The 20,213-nt window shown below is 34.8% G+C and overlaps 1 non-coding gene across 1 annotated transcript; it reads left to right on the top strand.

The window, feature by feature from the left end:
* Positions 1 to 18,418: 18,418 nt before the first annotated feature.
* Positions 18,419 to 18,525, top strand: LOC133038651 (small nucleolar RNA R71). The gene has a single exon (XR_009688151.1). It is a non-coding gene; the product is annotated as a small nucleolar RNA R71 (small nucleolar RNA).
* The last annotated feature ends 1,688 nt before the right edge of the window (positions 18,526 to 20,213 follow it).

A 20,213-nucleotide genomic window follows, 5' to 3' on the forward strand; every position in this document is an offset into this window, starting at 1 on the left:
AACTTTAGTAGTAGATTTCTCGCCTGGTTCAACTGAGGGAGTGGGATTGTCCTCTTCACGTGTGGAGGAGGACGGAACATTGGAAGGACTTAAATCTGATAGCAATTCCTCTAGAACAACTTTACTTTTCGGTTTGTAGTCTTTAATATAGTTCTCTTCAAGGAAAGTAGCATTTGTAGAAACAAACACTTTGTTATCCTTGTGGCTATAAAACAGTCCACCCCTAGTCTTTTTAGAATTTCCGACAAACATGCATACTTCGGTACGTGATTCAAGTTTGCCTTCTTTCTTTCTTAAGACATGAGCAGGGCACCCCCAAATTCTGTAGTGGCGTAAACTAGGTATACGACCACTCCAAAGTTCGACGGGTGTCTTAGGGACTGCTTTAGATGGAACAACATTTAAAATGTCATTAGCCATCTGAATAGCATATCCCCAGAACGATGTAGACAGAGTTGAATAACTTGGCATAGACCAAACCATTTCCAAAAGAGTGCGATTTCTTCTTTCTGCAACTCCATTTTGTTGTGGAGTGCTTGGGGCAGTGTATTGGGATTCAATTCCAAGTTCAATTAAATGATCTTTGAACTGCATATCCATATATTCTCCACCCCTATCAGTTCGCAAGATCTTTAATGATTTACCTAATTGGTTTTGGGCCAAAGCATGAAATTCATGAAACTTTTCTAACGTTTCAGATTTCTTTTGCATTAGGTAAAGAAAACTATATCTAGAGAAATCGTCAATGAAAGTGACAAAATACGCATAACCACCTCGGGCTTTGACATTCAAAGGTCCGCAGACATCGGAATGTACTAACCCTAGGGGCATTTTGGCACGCTCTCCCTTTGCAGAGAAAGAACGTTTAGTCATTTTTCCTTCTAGGCAGGACTCGCATACTGGTAGTTCACCTAAGACGACATTTTTCAATGGACCGTCTTTGGTTAGCCTATTGAGTCTATCAAAGCCTATATGACCTAAACGTAAATGCCATAGATAAGTTTGATCATCATTATCAATCTCTTTTCTTTTGAGGTTTCTAGGTTTAGCTACATTGAAAAGTTCACTACTTAGTGAGATCTGAGTATTCAGTCTTAAAACATAAAGCCCTTGTTCCATTGTAGCAACACATATTTGAAATCCATTACGAGAAATTGTACAATTTGTACTCGAAAAATTCAATATATAAGATTGTGTTTGCAAACATGAGACACTAATCAAGTTTCTACTAAAGTTTGGAATAAATAAAACATTTTCTAAAATTAAAAATCTTTGTTGAAACTTGATGCGGGCTTTTCCTCTAGCTTTGACCGATACTAACTCGCCATTGCCAACTTTAAGCTTTAACTCTCCTGGAAGCAGATTTTCCCAAGTTTCAAGCAACTGCAGTGAAGAACATACATGGTTAGTAGACCCAGAATCAACAATCCAGACGGATTTGTCGTTCTCTAAAACACATGATTCGAAGAGAAAAGCATTACCTTCGTTTGAATTGTTTAGAAGCCTGGGACATCGCTCTTCTTGATGTCCCTTTTCATTACAATTCGAACATAGAATATTATGTCTGATAATTGTACTTGAAGAAGCAGTTTTGCTAGATTCTTCATACCTAGTCCTTTTCCTCTGATTATGAATTGCAAACCCAGGAGGACCTATTGCAATCAGATTCTGTTCATGGGCTCGTAATTCTGCTTCGAGCTTGTCCATGTCGAAGGAGTTAGAATTGTTGATCATGTAAGAGATAACAAATTCATTATACTCCGGAGGAAGACTATTAAGGATGAGTTTGACCCATTGTTCTCTTGATAAATCAATTCCCAGTAGATTTGCCTTTTGGAACTTCAGATTCATCATCAACAGGTGCGAGTTTATGCAACTACCAGGATGCATTTTCACACTATAGAGTTCTTCTGCTAAGATATTAACTAGGAGAGGATCGGGGTGAGGGTTATTCATAATGACACTACAACACATCAATAAAACAGAAGTAAGGTTTTGGCTCATAAATTCATACACAATTCAGAAAATAACAAGTAATGACATATGTTATAGAAATACTAAATCTAACATAGTTTATTTTCCAAGGTCTTTCAACAAACTGATACAGTGTCCCGTTTAGGCGAGAGTCAAAGCATCATCCATTGAATAGAGTTGTCAACTCATCTAAAATGATAACCATTCTAGCAACCTTTTATTCGATCAAGATTGGAATTCAGCGTTGTCCCGTTTAGGCGAGAGTCAAGGCAATTCTATCTTATGAGCTTCCACCATTATTTCATAATTTGCAAGTCAAGTATGGTCGCCACCATTAGGGTAATCTATACCATACAAAACACTTACAAACTACTTATCTTTCGAGATTAAACGGTGCGAAATTGCTAATAAACGTTCCTCCATTAGGGAGGATTACTCACTAAAACAAACGCGATGTAAAACCAACAATGGAGATCGAATGTCTCTTGATTAAAAGCTCATTATTTAAAATAATATATGTATTTTGTATAATCATTTTATTCGATATTATAATAATGAAAAATTACAAACTAAAGTTGGTTTAAATAAAAAATCAACTTTAATTAATTTTCAATTATTATTTAATTCAAAAAATAAATTCAAATAAATATCGAACAAGTTTCATATTATAATAATGAAAAATTACAAATTGAAGTTGATTTAAATAAAAAATAAACTTTAATTAAATTTCAATTATTATTTAAATTCGAAAAATAATTTCGAATAATAAATGGAACAAATTTGAAAATATCTTGTTTAAGTTGTTTTAGAAGATTCTAAAAAATCAACTTAAATATCTTTCAAATTAGATTTAATTAAATAAAAATTAAGTTATAACCACTTAATTTGAAGATATTCCATTTTAAGTTAATATTCGAAAAGATATTAACCTAAAAAATATCTAAAATATTCCATTTTAAGTTAATATTCGAAAAGATATTAACTTAAAAAATATCTGAAGAATCTTAATAACCAATGCCTAAAATTCATCAACTTAATTTTGAAATTTTAAATCCAAAAGATATTCAGATTTAAGTTGGTTAGTTGTAGATAACTAAATCTCAACTTAAATAGGAATATTTAATGAAAAATTTAAATTAAGCTTCAGAAAGAATCTAGATGGTTATAATTCTATATTTAATTAAATACAAGAAAATACATATAGTTTAGCGTAGAATATAAAATTCTTTAAACTATGGTTTTCTTAAATTAATTTCAAAATAAATGAAATTAATTATGTTGCTAATTAATTTTATTAGGTTAAACTAATTTAATTAACCTAGTACAGTTGTTCAAATCAAGCAAATGGGTCTTCACAATTGGGGTGGTTCATGTGAGGGGGTGCTGGGTTCAGTATGTCGTACCCACTTCTATGGCTCCCAACTCTCACACAAGGCCCAAAAGAGAGGAATTTAACCTTAAAATGAACAACTCTTATTAATTGAATAGGCCCAAAAACTAAATGGGCCTAAATAAAATCTATCAAGAACTATGATAAATTATATAGCAACAACAACCTATATGCATCTATAATGAAATTAAACACATAGGCTCACACAGGCACACTTTGGATGGGTCCTATCATGTTGCTAGGTCATACACAAATGAAAGAAGATTGTAAATATACCTTTTACAAATTATTTACTTGACCAAGGGAGCCATCAGATCATTAGATCTGGCAAAAAGTAACCATGGCTATTTGCAATCAAGTAATAATAGGTTTTGAAAACTTACAAACAAGCTAAAAAACACATACTCCTGCAACAAGGTTAGTTGGATAGTTGGATGTAGGATTTATTTAATTTTAAATAAATAATTTTGAAATAATTAATTAAATAAATAAAATATTTATTTTTCGAAAATTTAAAAAAAAATAAAAGAAATTTCGAAATTTAAAATTAAACCTACAATTTTGAAAAAATTAGGTTTCAACCAACCTAAATATCATTTCAAAATTTGCTAACTACTTTTTAAAAATTAAATGTTATTTTATAAATAAAAATTAAATAAAAAATTAAAAAAGATAACTGAATATCTTTTTCAGATTTTAAATGTAATTTAAATAAATTAAATAACAAAATTTAAAAGTTAGCAAAATATCTTACATCTATTTAAAATTACATGATTATAGTTATCTTATTTTAAAAAATTTTAAATCTGACCTTAAATTTAAAAAATAAGATAAGATATAATCAAATTTAAAAATAAGAAAGATAATTAAGCAAAAAAGATAAATATTGACTATTTCAAATTCAAATTACACTAATATCATGAATGAAATTTATAAAATATTAAATAAATTCATTATGGTAATTAGAATTGAATTAGGAATAGTAAATGTATAAATACAGAACTACACAAAAAATCGGAAGTTAATTACATGAAAAAGCATGAAAAAACGAAGAAAAACGAAAAAATTGCAAGCTGTACGGACGGGATGCAGTGCATACCCGTCCGCGCGCGTGAATGGGTGTTGGGCCGAGTTTCCTCGGCGGAATGAGTGTCACGCACGATTTCCGCGCGCGCAGGGGGAATTCAGCAACCTTATCTTTTTTCGAATCTTCAAAAAACCATAACTAATTCAAATTAAATCGAAATTGAGTTCTGTAAAAACAAAACTTGCTTAATGTTTTCCATACTATCCAATAAAAATAATTCCGGAAACAGTTATTCAATTATTTTTCACGAAAATTCACAAACATCAATCAATCATCAAATAACACTCAATACAACATAATACCATCCAAAACATCAAACAATCGTTTTAAAGTCCAAATTTCTTGCAAGCAAATCAATTACCATGGCTTTGAGGCCAGTTGTTGAAAATTATTTTACCCGGATCTTAGATCTACTCACAAGTATGTTGATTAACACCCTAAATATGAACTTTCTAAAACGATGAAATAAACACATATAAAGTTTAAGAAACCTTACATTGGGTGCAGCGGAATTAAATAACTCCTTCCGTTCAGATCTCTAACCCTTGTATCCTTTCTGTCGCAGAGTATTATCAAGATCTGAACCTGGATCTCTTTCTCCGAATCTTTGATGTGTGCAGCGTAATTAAAACTCATTTCAATATAATCAGATTTACTTATTAATATAGATCAGAAATAACATTTAATGTTGCATGGTTCACATGATTTATTTCATGATTATATGTACATAATGTATAAATTCATTCGAAACCCTTTTCACATACTTGATCCTGTTTATTGTGCCGTCAACACATTGGAAAGTAAACATGACTATGTGAATAAAGTTTCCTAGATTTATCAGACATAGGGTTTTACTGATATGATAATCTACAACAGAGTTTACTTGCATTTGGAGAAGTGCTATGTTCTTTCCAGAGCATTGGTTAAAGTAAAGCTCAGGTTGGATGCATGGAGTATGCATCAGAAGGGACCGATATTGAACTTTGACTTAGATTTAATTAAACTTACCGTAAAATCTATTCAAGTCAATATCGCCTAGTTGATCCTAGATCAAATGATCTTAATCCTGTTATGATTAGGCTCAATCTTGAAAGGCTATTCGTGTTCCTTGAATTGTTAGTTAAGCCTACTTTTAGGTCAGGGTGATACGTACTTTTTGGGAACACGGTAGTGCAATTGAGTGGGAGTGCTAGCATAAACATGGAATCTATAGCTTCTATCTGGTGAATAGTAAGCAAAGGATGATCTCCTTCGAGCTTGACCAAACGAAAATAAATGGTGGAGATCTCATTTCACATAAGCTGAAATATCATTTATACGGGGTCAAGTGTTTTAAGGATAAAATACATAGTAGGGTGTTACGGTAATTTAATCCCTTTACTGTGTAGATCATTCATATAGAGGATAATTGATCAAATTAGGATTATAACAATGGATAACTAATGATGTGTCTATATGGTGGAACATATAGAGCATTCTATATACTGAGAGTGCAATTCTAAGTTCTATGCGTGAATTCAACGAAGAATTAATAAGTTAGTGAATTTTAGTGCTAAATTCTTGATCTACTTATTGGAAGCTCGGTTATATAGACCCATGGTCCCCCCACTAGTTGAGATAATATTGCTTGTAAGACTCATGTAATTGGTTTTGATTAATCAATTATAATTCTCAAATTAGACTTTGTCTATTTGTGAATTTTTCACTAAGTAAGGGCGAAATTGTAAAGAAAGAGTTTTAGGGGCATATTTGTTAATTATGATACTTTGTATGGTTCAATTAATAAATATGATAAATGACAATATTATTTAATAATTATTTATAGTTATTAAATAGTTAGAATTGGCATTTAAATGGTTGGATTAGGAAATTGGCATTTTTGAGAAAATCAGATACAAAAGGTGTTAAAATTGCAAAATTGCAAAAAGCAAGGCCCAATCTACTAAGTGCATGGCCGGCCACCTATTGTAGGTATTTTAAGTTGATTTTTTCATTATTTTAATGCCATATAATTCAAACCTAACCCTAGTGGAATGCTATAAATAGATAGTGAAGGCTTCAGGAAAATTACACTTAAATTTTCTATTTTTCCTTCAGAGAAAAACCTGAGCCTTTCTCTCTCCCTATCTTTAGCTGCCACTTCTTCTTTCTCTTCCCTCTTGAATTTCGAAATCCTTAGTGTATGAGTAGTGCCCACACACAGCAAGTGATACCTCAATCATAGTGAGGAAGATCGTGAAGAAAGATCATCAGCAAAGGAGTTTCAGCATCAAAGATTCAGAGAAAGAGATCCGTGTTCGTATATTGATAATGCTCGCTACGTAAAGGAATCAAGGGCTAGATATCTGAACGGAAGGAGTCATATTATTCCGCTGCACCCAATGTAAGGTTTCTTAAACTTTATATGTGTTTAATTTATCGTTTTAGAAAGTTCTTATTTAGGATGTTAATAAACATACTTGTGAGTAGATCTAAGATCCTGGTAAAATAATTTCCAACAAGTGACGAAATACTCATAACCACCTCGGGCTTTTACATTCAGAGGTCCGCAAACATCTGAATGCACTAACCCTAGGGGTTGTTTGGCACGCTCTCCCTTTGCAGAGAAAGAACGTTTGGTCATGTTTCCTTCTAGGCAAGACTCGCATACTGGCAGTTCTTTTAAGACGACATTTTTCAATGGACCGTCTTTGGTTAGCCTATTGAGTCTATCAAAACCTATATGACCTAAACGTAAATGCCATAGATAAGTTTGATCATCATTATCGATCTCTTTTCTCTTAAGGCTTCTAGGTTTAGCTACATTGAAAAGTTTAGTATTTAGTGAGATTTGAGTATTAGGTCTTAAAATATAAAGCCCTTGTTCCATGTTAGCAACACATATATGAAATCCATTACGAGAAATTGAACAATTTGAACTCAAAAAATTCAATATATAAAATTGTGTTTGTAAATATGAAACACTAATCAAGTTTCTACTAAAGTTTGGAATATATAAAACATTTTGTAAAAGTAAAAATTTCTTTGTATGAAACTTGATTCGGGTTGTTCCTCTAGCTTTAACTGATACCAACTCGCCATTTCCAACTTTTACCTTTAACTCATCTGGGTGAAGATTCTCCCAAGTTTCAAGCAGCTGCAATGAAGAACATACATGGTTAGTAGATCCAGAATCAACAATCCAGGTGGATTTGTTATTCTCTAAAACACATGATTCAAAGACAAAAGCATCACCTTCGTTTGAATTGTCTAGAAGCCTGCGACATTGTTCTTCTATATGTCCCTTTCCATTACAATTCGCACATCGAACATGATGTTTGATAATTGTATTTGAAGAAGCAGCTTTGTTAGAGCCCTCATGCTTAATCTTCTTCCTCTGATTAAAGTTTGCAATACCAGGAGGTCCCATTGCAATCAAATTCCGCTCATGGGCCCTCAACTCAGTCTCGAGTTTGTCCATGTCGGAGGAGTGAGGATTGTTCAACAAGTAATATAGAACAAAACTATCATACTCTGGAGGAAGACTATTAAGGATGAGTCGTACCCATTTTTCCTTTGATAAATCAATTCCAAGTAGATTTGCCTTTTGGAACTTAAGATTCATCAACAATAGGTGCGAGTTAATGCAACTACCAGGATGCATTTTCACACTATTGAGTTCTTTTGTGAAGATACTAACAAGGAGTGGATCGGGGTGATGGTTATTCATATTGGCACTACAACATATCAATAAATTGAAGTAAGGTTTTGGTTCTATAAATTCATACACAAGTTCAGAAAATAACAAATAATCACATATGTTATAAAAAAAATACTAAATCTAACATAGTTTATTTTCTAAGGTTTCCAACGAACTGATAGAGTATCCCGTTTAGGCGAGAGTCAAAGCATCATCCATTGAATAGAGTTGTCAATTCATCTAAAATGACAATCTTTCTAGCAACCTTTTATTCAATCAAGATTGGAATTCAGTATTGTGCCGTTTAGGCGAGAGTCAAGGCAATTCTATCTTATGAGCTTCCACCATTGTTTCATACTCTTGTAAGTCTTATACAGTCGCCACCATTAGGGTGGTCAAAAACAATATAAAAAACTTATAAGAATACTTATCTTTCGAGATTAAACGGTGCTAACTTGCTAATGAACGTTCGTCCATTACGGAGGATTACTCACTGAAACAATAGCTATGTAAAACCAACAATGGAGATCAAATTTCTCTTGATTAAAGCTCATTATTTAAAATATGTATTTTGTTTAATCATTTATATTCCATATCTCAATAATGAAACATTACAAATTAAAGTTTTAAAAAAACTTTAATTAAATTTCAAAAATGGAATAAATTTGAAAAATATCTTATTTAAGTTGTTTAAAAAAATCTAAAATATCCAACTTAAATATTCTTCAATCAATGACTTAATTAAGTATTTAACAATTAAGTAGTAACCACTTAATTTAGAAGATATTCCATTTTAAGTTTCCATATTTATAAAATATCAACTTAAAAAATATCCAAAGAATCTTAATAACCAATTCCTAAAATTTCTCAACTTAATTTATAATAGGAAATTCAAAAGATATTCAAATCTAAGTTGATTTGTTAGATATAACTAAATCTCAACTTAAATAGGAATATTTAATGAAACTATGAAATTAAGATTCAGAAAGAATTTACATGGTTATAATTCTATATTTAATTAAACACAAGAAAAATACATATAGTTTTTCTAGAATATTATTCATCAAACTATGTTTTTCTTAAATTAATTTCAAGGAAGAATGAAATTAATTATGTTGCTAATCAATTTTATTAGGTCAAACTAATATAATTAACCTAGCACAGTTATCCAAATCAGGCAAATGGGCCTTCACAATTGGGGTTTTTCATGTGAGGGGGGGCTGGGTCCAGTATGTCGTACCAACTTCTATGGCTCCCAACTCTCACACAAGGCCCAAAAGAGAGGAATTTAACCTTAAAATGAACAACTGTTATTAATTGAATAGGCTCACTACTAAATGAGCCTAAATAAAATCTATCAAGTTATGACATTTTATTTAGCAACAGCAACCTATATGTATCTATAACAGAAATTAAACATATAGGCTCATACAAGCACACAGATTTGGATGGATCCTATCATGTTACTAGGTCATACACAGATGAAAGAAGAATGTAAAAAATACCTGTTACAAATTATTTACTTGACCTATCATCAATTGAACCATGGGTTAAAATCAGATCATTGGATCTGTCAACAAGCTAACCATGACAATTTAGATCAAGCAATAATAGATTTTAGAAAACTTACAAACAATCTAAAACACATACTCCTGCAACAAGTTAGATTTGGATAGTTGGATGTAGAATTTATTTAATTTTTAAATATATATTTTGAAAAAAAAAATCGGTTTAAAAAAAAAAATATTTAAAAAATTAAACCTACAATTTTGAAAAATTAGGTTTTAAGTAACCTAAATATCATCTCAAAATAAATTGCTAACTTTCCTTTTAAATTTCATGTTATTAAATAAATTAAATATTCAATAAAATAGAAAATGGTAAATACATACCCTTTTCTAATTTTACAATTTAATTTAAGTAAGAATAACAAAATTTAAAAGTTAACAAAAATATCTTATTTTCTCTTTTAAAATATCATGATTATTTTGATCTTATTCTAAATAAGGTCAAGTTACCAAAAAAAATTAATATCTGACCTTAAAAAAAAAATATAATCAAATTTTAAAGGAAATAAGAAAAGAGGTAAGCAAAAATTGATTTTAACCTATTTTCAAATTCAAATTACACTAATATCTAAAATTAATTTTGAAAAATCAAATTAATTTATTTCTGATAATTAGATTTGAAATTTGAAAAATAAAAATCAACATACAAAACTACACAAAAAATCGGAAGTTAATTCCATGAAATAGCATGAAAAATCGAAAAAAAAAATGAAAAAATTGATGAACAGTACGGATGGTATGCATCGCATACCTATCCGCGCGCGCCCCTGGGATGCTGGCCGAGTTTTCACGGCGCAGGGAGCTTGCATGCAGCCATTTCGCGCGCGTGGGAAGGTGCTCATCATCCCGATTTTTCTAATTTTCAAAAATTCATAACTAATTCAAATTAAATCGAAATCGAGTTCTGTAAAAAAGTAAATTGCTTAGAATTTTCCAAACTATCCAATAAAAATAATTACAGAAATAGAAAAGTAACTATTTTTCCCAGAATTCACAAACAACAATCAAACATCAAACAATCAAACATGATACCATCCAAAGCACAAACAAATCGTTTTAAGTCCAAATTTCTTGCAAGCAAATCAATTACCATGGCTCTGGTGCCAATTGTTGGAAATTATTTTACCAGGATCTTAGATTTACTCACAAGTATGTTGATTTAACAACCTAAATATGAACTTCTAAAACGATGGAAAATTAAACACATAAAAGTAAGAGAAATCTTACATTGGGTGCAGCGGAATATATGTCTCCTCCCACTCAGATCTCTAACCCTTGATTCCTTTCTGTGGCAGAGTATAATCAAGATCTGAGCCCGAATGTCCTTCTTTGTTGAATCTGAATTCTGCACAGCCTTCCTCACTATGATTGAGGTATTACTTGATCTGTGTGGGCACTACTCTATCACTTAGAGAATTTCGAAAACAGAGAAGGTAGAGAGAGAGAGAGTGGCGGCTTGAAGAGAGTTTTTGTGTGAGAGAAAATTCTGTCAAAAGTGTTACAAAAACTAAAGCCTTTACCTTCTATTTATAGAAGACCACCTAGGGCTATGGTTGAATTACTTGGCATTAAAAAAATTGAAAAATCAATGGGAAAAGGGAAGCAAAGTGGCCGGCCTAGGCATTGTGGAAACAACGCTTTTCACTTTTCCAACTTTCCTTTTCCTACATTGCTGGTTTCCTATTTTGTCAAAAACTGCCAATTCCTTTATTCAACCACATAAATGTCAAATCTAATTATTTAATAATTAAAATTAATTATCAAATAATATATTGTCATTTATTTATTAATAATAAAACTAATTAAAGTTTCCCAATTAATAAATATGCCCTTCAAATTCTCTATTTACTGTTTTGCCCTTAATAAGTGATAAATTCTCAAATAGACACAATCTAACTTGAGAATTATAATTGATTAATTATAATCAATTAAATGAGTCTTACAAGTAATATTGTCTCAGCTAGTGAGGAGACCATGGGTGTATATATTCGAGCTTCCAATAAGCAGATAAAGAATTTACTACTTAAATTCACTGACTTATTAATTCTTCGTTGAATCCACGCATAGAACTTAGAATTGCACTCTCAGTTATATAGAAGGCTCTATATGTTCCACCATATAGACACATCATTAGTTATCCATTGTTATAATCCTAATTTGATCAATGATCCTCTATATGGATGATTTACATTGTAAAGGGACTTAATTACCGTAACACCCTACAATGTATTTTATCCTTAAAACACTTAACCCTGTATAAATGATATTTCAGCTAAGTGAAATGAGTACTCCACCATTTATCTTCGTTTGGTTAAGCTCGAAGGAAATCATCCTTTGCTTACTATTTGCCAGATAGAAGCTATAGATTCCATATTTATGTTAGCGCTCCCACTCAATTGCACTATTGTGTTCCCAAAATGTACGTATCACCCTGACCCAAAAGTAGGCTTAACTAACAAATCAAAGAACACGAATAATACTCTTGAGATTGAACCTTACCATATCAGGATTTAGATCATTTGATCTAGGATGAACTTAGTGATATTGAACTGAATAGATATTACGGTAAGTTTTATAAATCTATTTCAAAGTTTAATATCGGTCCATTCCAATGCATACTCCATGCATCCAACCCGAGCTTTACTTTAACCAATGTTCTGGAAAGAACATAGCATTTCTCCAAATGCAAGGGTTTGAATGAATTTATAAATCAAATAGACAAACAATTGATAAAGTGAACCAAAACATACACAAATGAATGAAAAATACTTATGTTATTTTATTGATATTGAATAATCTGGATTACATTGAAATAGAGTTTTATTAGGGCATAAAACCTAACACGAACTTGGTGGGTTGGGTGACTGCTGGGTAGTGGTTCGTGCAGGCGTGATGCGTGAATTGAGGTTGGATGGAACGGCTGGAGCTGGAAGCTGGGTTTAATGTGATTCAAATGGGAATTTTTGGGTTTGTACTGAGGTGAGTTCGTGGTTGATGAGGGAGTTGGTGAAATTCGAATGGGGGTGGGTTCTCGGTTGTTGTCGAGTGAGGGTGGAAGTGCTGAGTTCGAGTTAAGGGATGATGTTGATGATGGTGAATCGTGGTAGACAGGCGGCTGGAGTGGGTTGAACGGAGGTGTGTTTGAACTTGGTGGTGGAGTTGCTATGTCGAGTTTGCTGCTGGGGACGAAGGTACCTAGTGCGATTTGGTGGTTCAAATGGTGAGTGGAGGAAACGGCTGAGACAAAGGGAAGGGAGGATGTTGATGGATGTGAATGTGGTAGGGTTGTGAGCATTGGGCTGACATTAAGTGGGCTCGGTGAATAGTGCAAAGGGGCGCAGTTGACTAAAACCACAAGATGAAACCCAATAATTAATCTTTATATGCTTTATTTGGCATTTTTGAATGGAAGGGTCAACTAAAGTACATCAATCCAAATGATTGGGCTGAGTAAAAAGAGTTATGCCCAATGATTGCTCCATTAAAACAACTTTTTCACATGTTCCTATTGATCAGACCAAGTACTTTTCTTTTCAAAACCCCAATCCTTTGATCAGCCCAAAACCAAAACTCCTCTTGCTAAGCCTTTGCTATAGCAACTGGATAGCATTCTGCCACCCCAAACTTAATTTTTTTGCCCAATTGAAAATTCCTTCACTTCCACAACCTTCTTCATCTGCACAAAGAAAAGAAGACAATCTCAATTTCACCATGACAATTAGTTATAGCTAAATATAATATATATATATATAATTTCTTCTTTTTTCTTTCTTTTGCTTTTCTTTTCTTTTCTTTTTTTTTTCTAGGGGTGCCTTCATTGAGAATTTTTTCTTTTTCTTTCTTTTTCAACAATTTTTTTTTTCAATTCAATTTCTTTTTTTTTCTTTTTCTTTTGGCACCCCCAACTTACAAACATTAGGCATCTTCCAAGGAGATAGAAGTCTTTTCTCGATTGACCTCTTCTCCCCAATAATGTTTCAATCGTTGTCCATTGACTTTAAATTCTCTTCTGGACTTTTTATCTTTCACCACAACAGTCCCAAAAGGATACATATTCCATAACCGTAAATGGACCCGACCAACGGGACTTAAGCTTTCCCAGAAATAGCTTCAATCTTGAGTTGAATAACAACACTTGCTGATTTTTCACAAAAACTCTCTCTTTGATCCTACTATCATGCCACTTCTTCATCTTTTCCTTATACAACTTGGCATTTTCATAGGCAAACAAGCGCAACTCATCTAACTCATTTAATTACAATTTCTGAGCCTTTCCCGCAGCTGAAAGATCAAAATTCAGATTCTTAAGTGCCCAAAATGCCTTGTGTTCCAACTCCACAGGAAGATGACATGCCTTCCCATAAACTAGGCGATAAGGAGACATGCCTAGGGGAGTTTTAAATGCCGTACGGTAGGCCGAAAGTGAGTCATCTAACTACTGGGACTAATCTTTTCTGCTAGGATTCACCGCTTTTTCAAGAATTCCTTTGATTTCTCTATTGGAAATTTCAGCTTGCCCGTTGGTCTGTGGGTGATAAGCGGTGGCTATTTTGTGCTTCACACTATACTTGGCTAAAAAGGCAGCCAAGACTTTGTTCACAAAGTGTGTCCCTTCATCACTAATCAACGCTCTTGGTGTCCCAAATCTTGTGAAAACATTCCTATGCAAAAATTTCATCACCACCTTGGCATCATTAGTTGGACTAGCTATTGCTTCCACCCACTTGGAAACATAATCTACGACCACCAATATGTAAAGATTCCCGAAAGATGGAGGGAATGGCCCCATAAAGTCAATGCCCCAAACATCAAACAATTCAACCTCCAAAATGCAATTTAGTGGCATTTCATTCCTTTCTGAAATATTTCCCACTCGTTGGCAACAATCAGATCTTTGAACAAAGTCATGAGCATCTTTGAATATTGAAGGCCAATAATACCCCGATTAAAAAACTTTGGCAGTCGTGCGTTGTCCACCAAAATGGCCACCATATGGGGCTGAATGACAATGCTCCAAGATGCTTCTGACTTCACTTGTTGGCACACATCTCCGCATTATACGATCCGTGCACTGCTTGTACAAGTATGGCTCATCCCAAAAATAAAACTTGGTGTCATGAAGGAACTTTTTGAGCTGCTGCTTGGTAAAATCAGGTGGATAGGCACCTCCAACTAAGTAATTGACAATGTCTGCATACCATGGTACCCGTGTTTGCTCTACCACTAGCAGTTCCTCATCTGGGAATGAGTCTCGAACTTGTAATTCTCCCTCCAAGTGGCTGCTGTGATTGTTAGTTTCCAACCTAGAGAGATGGTCCACCACTTTGTTTTCTATCCCTTTTCTGCGTCGAATTTCCAAATCGAACTCTTGTAGCAACAAAACCCAACAAATGAGCCTCGGTTTAGAATCTTTCTTGGCTATCAAATACTTGATTGCCTAGTGGTCAGTATACACAATAACCTTGGTCCCCACAAGATACGATCTGAATTTCTCAAATGCAAAAACCACCGCTAGCAACTCTTTCGCAGTAGTGGTGTAGTTAATTTGGGCATCAACAAGAGTTTTGCTTGCGTAATAAATGGGAATGAAAGATCTTATTCTTCCGCTGCCCAAGAACAGCCCCAATGGCAAAATCACTTGCATCACACATGAGTTCAAAGGGCAATGACCAATCGGGTGCTACAATCACGGGTGCCGTAACAAGAGCTGTCTTCAACTTCAAAAATGCTTCATTACATTCAGCGGTAAACTCAAATGGCCTATTTTGTTCTAGCAAGCTACACAAGGGTTTAGACACCTTAGAAAAGTCTTTAATGAAGCGCCTATAGAAACCCGCATGTCCAAGGAAGCTTCTTATGCCTTTCACCGTGGTAGGGGCTGGTAACTTCTCAATCACTTCTAACTTTGCCTTGTCAACTTCTATCCCCTTGCTAGACACTTTGTGACCCAACACAATACCCTCTTGAACCATGAAGTGGCATTTCTCCCAATTAAGCACCAGGTTGGTTTCTTCACATCTTGCTAACACTCTTTCCAAATTCTCCAAACAAACCCCAAATGAATCCCCGTAGATAGAGAAATCATCCATGAATATCTCCAAAATACTCTCAGCCATATCCGAGAAAATAGCCATCATACACCTTTGGAAAGTCGCGGGAGCATTGCACAAGCCAAATGGCATCCTCCTAAAGGCAAAGGTGCCATATGGACAAGTGAATGTGGTTTTCTCTTGATCTTCTGGTGCTATAGAAATCTGATTGTAACCCGAATATCCGTCAAGAAAGTAATAAAACTCTTTTCCCGCCAAACGATCCAACATTTGGTCAATAAATGGCAGCGGTAAATGATCCTTCCGAGTAGCATTGTTTAGCTTCCGATAGTCCATACACACCCTCCAACCGGTCACGGTTCGAGTAGGAATCAACTCATTGTTCTCATTAGCCACCACCGTGACTCCTCCTTTCTTGGGCACACATTGAATAGGACTAACCCATGAGCTATCCGAAATTGGGTACACAATACCATAATCTAGCCACTTGATCACTTCTTTTCGCACCACTTCTTTCATTACGGGATTCAATCTTCGCTGATGCTCAACAGAATTGCTACAACCAGCTTCTAAAAGTATCTTGTGCGTGCAAATTGTTGGACTAATAACTCTTATGTCCGCCATAGTCCACCCGATTACTTTTTTATGCTTTTTTAACACCTCTAGCAAGGCACCTTCATCTTCAACTACCAAGTTTGCTGCTATAATAACTGGTAGCGTGTCATTCTCCCCCAAATAGGCATACTTCAGATGGCTTGGCAAGGGTTTCAACTCCAACTTCGGTGGTTCTTGGATGGAGGGTTTTGGAGGCTTGAAATTACTTTCCTTTAGCTCCAAAGATTCAAAGGGCTTCTTGAATTTAGGAATAGGTTGCAATGGCTCCACCCAAGCAACTTGGTTTTCCTCATCGTCACTCAAGTCTTCAAGTTCATCAAAAGAACTTATAAACTTCTCATCCTTCCAAGCTTCCTTGTGAAATCTTTCGGCCACAATAGAGTCAATCACACTTATGCGGGAGCACTCTTCTATCTCATAGCATTGAACACATTAAAGGTGACTTTTTGGTCATTCACCCTCATTGTGAGCTCCCCATTTTGCACATCAATCAGAGTTCTCCCGGTAGCAAGGAATGGTCGACCCAAGATAATAGGCACATCTCTATCAACTTCATAGTCTAGGATGATGAAATCAGCTGGAAAAATGAACTTGTCAACCTGTATTAGCACATCTTCTATTTTTCCTTCTGGATGGGCCATGGACCTGTCAGCAAGCTGTAATGTAACAGTTGTAGGACGTGCTTCACCAATACCCAACTTCTTAAAGATCGACATGGACCTGTCAGCAAGCTGTAATGTAACAGTTGATGCTTGCACCCAAATCACATAAAGCTCTTCCAACATCCCGTCCCCCAATAGAACAAGGGATTGTAAAACTACCCGGATCCTTCAACTTTGGTGGAATCTTACTTTTCAACATGGCGCTGCATCCTTCGGTGAGAGCTACAGTTTCAAACTCTCCCAACCTCCTTTTCTTCGTCAAAATGTCTTTTAAGAACTTGACATAATTCGGCATTTGTTTCAATGCTTCCACCAAGGGAATATTGATATGGAGCTGATTCAACACATCTAAAAACTTCTTGAATTGCCCATCTTGCTGCTATTTCTGAAATCTTTGAGGAAATGGAAGGGGTGGCTTAGGACTAGAACATACTGGTGCGGATTGCTGACTGTCAGGTTGCTGACCCTTTGCTGCATCAACTAGTCTGGTATCAGCAAATTCCTGGGCAGTTTTTTTACTCAATTTTTCGTCGATTTGGATTGAAGTGGACTCCCCACTACCCTTTATTTCCTCCTCAGAATTTTTCAGATGCTTGCCACTCCTCAAGTGAATGGATTTGCATTGTTCCTTCCCATCCCTCCTTGGATTCTCCGTGTCTCTAGGCAAAGAACCTTGTGGCCTAGCTTTTAATCCATTGGTCAAATGTCCAAGTTGCAACTCTAAGTTTCGAAGAGAGGCAGCTTGACTTTGTATCACCGCATCATTTTTGGCCATATAATCCCGCATTAGACTCTCCAAAGAACTTGGTTGGGAATTTTGAGCATGTTGTGGATGCCGCGGTTGTTGTGAAAAACCTGGTGGATATGCTTGTCTTCCTTGGGCTGGTGCGGTGCTTGAGCTTGCTCCTTGACCCCCTAAGACAAATTAGGATGATTCTTCCATGCTTGATTGTAAGAATTTGAGAATACCCCATTGTTTCTATTAAAATTCTGATTTCCCATGTAACAAACGGACTCCGGATTAGATAGACACTTCTCCAACACATGCCCTTCTCCACAAAACACACATGAGACATCATCACTTTGGATGGCAACAGCTGGTTGAATATTTTTAGAGTTCCCAATGCTCAAATTCTTCAAAACATTCGTCATGGAAGCCATTTGAGCTGTCAAAGCCGTTATTGAATCCACTTCAAGAACCTCCGCCACTTTTCTACTTGTTGGAGCTCTGGTGTTGGACCATTGGTAGTTGTGACTTGCAATGGTCTCCAAAATCTCAAATGCTTCGTTGTAAGACTTCGACAAAATAGCACCATTGGTCGATGCATATAACACCATTCGAGAAGCTGCATTCAAGCCATTATAAAAAGTCTCCATCTGAATACAATGTGGAATGCCATGATGTGGACACTTTCGCAAAAGTTCCTTAAACCTCTCCCACGCATCACTTGTGGACTCATCTTCAAGTTGCTGAAAAGACATTATCTCACTTCTGAATTTTGCATTTCTAGTAGGAGGAAAGTATTTCCTCAGAAACTTCTCAGCAAGGTCATTCCAATTAGTAACAAAATCAGGAGGCAAAGTGTTGAGCCATGATCTAGCTCGGTCTCGTAGTGAGAATGGGAATAGCTTCAACCTTAGCACCTCTTCACTCACTCCTTGGATCTTGAAAGAATCACTCACCTCCAAGAATCAACGGAGATGGAGGTGAGGATCTTCAGTTGGCATCCCACTGAATTGCCCCACAGTTTGGAGCATTTGAAACATCACTGGCTTGAGCTCAAACTGCGGTGCTTGTATTTCAAGCCTCACAATGCCAGGATTAAGCTCATTAAACATGGGGGCAGCATACTCCCTTATAGCCCTTGCTCGATCATCTGCCAATATGATGGGATTAACAATTTGTTGAGCAATCCCATCATCATCAAGATTCTCAGCAATGATGTCTCAGCCCTTAGCCTTTTGAACTCTTCTTCTTCTTCAGAATGTGCGTTCAATCTCGGGATCAATAGGAGCAAGTTCAAAGTCCTCTTGTTGGTTCATACACTATAGATACCTGAGATTTCAAAGAACAAACCAGCAAGATTAAAGTCTCCGGCAACGGCGCCAAAAAACTTGTTGTGAAAATTATATTGCTTTATAATTACGCAAGTGTACACAATCACAAACAAGTAATACAATGATAAGTCATCAAAGTTCGTCTCCACAGGGACTTTTTACTAAATAATGCAAAATCAACTAAGAGCAATTCCAAGAATCTCAAATAAAAATAAAACAAAGTAACACATTAATTCACGAGAAAAATTTATAACCTTGGTTCTAAACTTGAGAACTAATTTTTTAAGCTAAGTAAACTAAAAATAAGAAGCTAAAAGTGATTCAAGTGGTGGTAATTTCAGATTTGAAAAATAGATTTGGGTGATTAATTTCCACTTGTATGTCCCAGTTGATATAGCAATGACTCAGCAATCCTGGCAGAGTTAACAAATTTCAAAAAAACCAGCAAGCTTTTTCCAAAACTTGCAATAAACCATTCATAATCTCACAATGCATTCCTACATCAGTTTAGATCATAAATAGCCCAAATAAAGCACCAAATCTTTCGTTATGCATGGTAGAAAAATATTCCTATTTCACTACTAATTAATACCTAAAAGAAACGGTAGAAAAAATCATGCATCAATTAGAGGGGTTCAACTAGGTCTTGCTTTTCCAAGTAAGATTTAGCTTGCTAAATGTTAAAAATGGCCAAAAGTTAACATTCAATCAACATTTCATCACAACTAATTGAACTAAGACAAGATTACTTCATCATTGCAAAATCAAAACACTAGTCCATACAAGGTTTCATAACCACCCAAATCTCAAAGAGTTTAGTTCATAGCTGAAATTAAAAACTCAAAACCAGAAAATAACATGTTCATGGAGTTAAAGAGAAAACTAGAGAGTAGAAAATGATACAAAATGAAGAGGAGAGCAAGAGAAATGAGTTTGAAGCTCAAATCCTTTCGTTGTAGGTTGCCTTCTTCTCCTTCTTCTTCTCTTCTTTGTACTCTCTTTCTCTGTACTTGATTTCTTTTCTTTTTTTTTTCTGCTGTAAGTTGTTCGTACCAGCCCTCTAAAGTGCAGCCATCATATCTTCTAATGTCCTCCTTCCTTTTTATTCCCCAATTAGGGTACTAAAGTTT

Source organism: Cannabis sativa, chromosome 5 (genome assembly GCF_029168945.1).
Source record: "Cannabis sativa cultivar Pink pepper isolate KNU-18-1 chromosome 5, ASM2916894v1, whole genome shotgun sequence".
Lineage (NCBI taxonomy): Eukaryota > Viridiplantae > Streptophyta > Magnoliopsida > Rosales > Cannabaceae > Cannabis > Cannabis sativa.